We start from the raw sequence: 847 nt of genomic DNA on the forward strand, positions 1-847 counted from the left end.
TGCTAGGGACACCATCAAGGAGAGCAGAACATTTAGAATATGTAGTCCAAAAACTGAGCCGAAGGAATCAAGATAGCTAGACAATGCAGTTATAGATGACTCCTCACCTCTACTAAAGAGAAAAGAATCAATACCTATATCTAATATAATGTGATTATAAATATCGACTATTTCTCTTGAAGATAGTGTATGACATGAGAAAGAAAAGTTGGCGATGAACTTGGATACCAAGGAAGCACTGAACCGGGAGTATGTCTCCAAGTGGAGGAGCTAAAATGAAGCCTGTAACGAGTTAATAGCTGGGATTAGAATTTGCAACAATAGAGGTTGGTATCAATTCAATTGAAGGCTCGACATCAATAAGAGAGCAGTGATCACTACTGTGCCCTTTGGAAGAGGGGCCTTGTGGAGTTGTTGAAGGTTTTCATGCTCTACAGTTCTAGAAGTCTCAGCAAAAGGTTATAAGGAAGAATTAACCTTTTCAAAGGTGGAAAGATAAAAATTATTGAGAAATAGGCATGTAGTTCAGCCTTAGAAGACATCGTAAGAGTACTACGAAATGAAATAAGAGCAAAACGATGCAAAACAACAACGGTGGGCGATAGGGCCGGCCATTTCGACTACGAGAAACCCACCTTGGCTGATGCAACTTAGAGATGGCCTAGCCTAGCTACATTGTCCAGTTTGATTTTAGAAGTATCTACAGCTCAAAATCGCACAAAAGACTAGTCATTTCAAACTCTAGCCAAATCACTGAGGTCATGGCATCTTATGTGACCTACACGGATCACAAAATTACTTCATTTTGGGTCATGGTCAAAGATTTTCTTTTATTTTTAAGGTGATT

The sequence above is a fragment of the Asparagus officinalis genome, chromosome 6 (assembly GCF_001876935.1).
Source record: "Asparagus officinalis chromosome 6, Aspof.V1, whole genome shotgun sequence".
NCBI lineage: Eukaryota > Viridiplantae > Streptophyta > Magnoliopsida > Asparagales > Asparagaceae > Asparagus > Asparagus officinalis.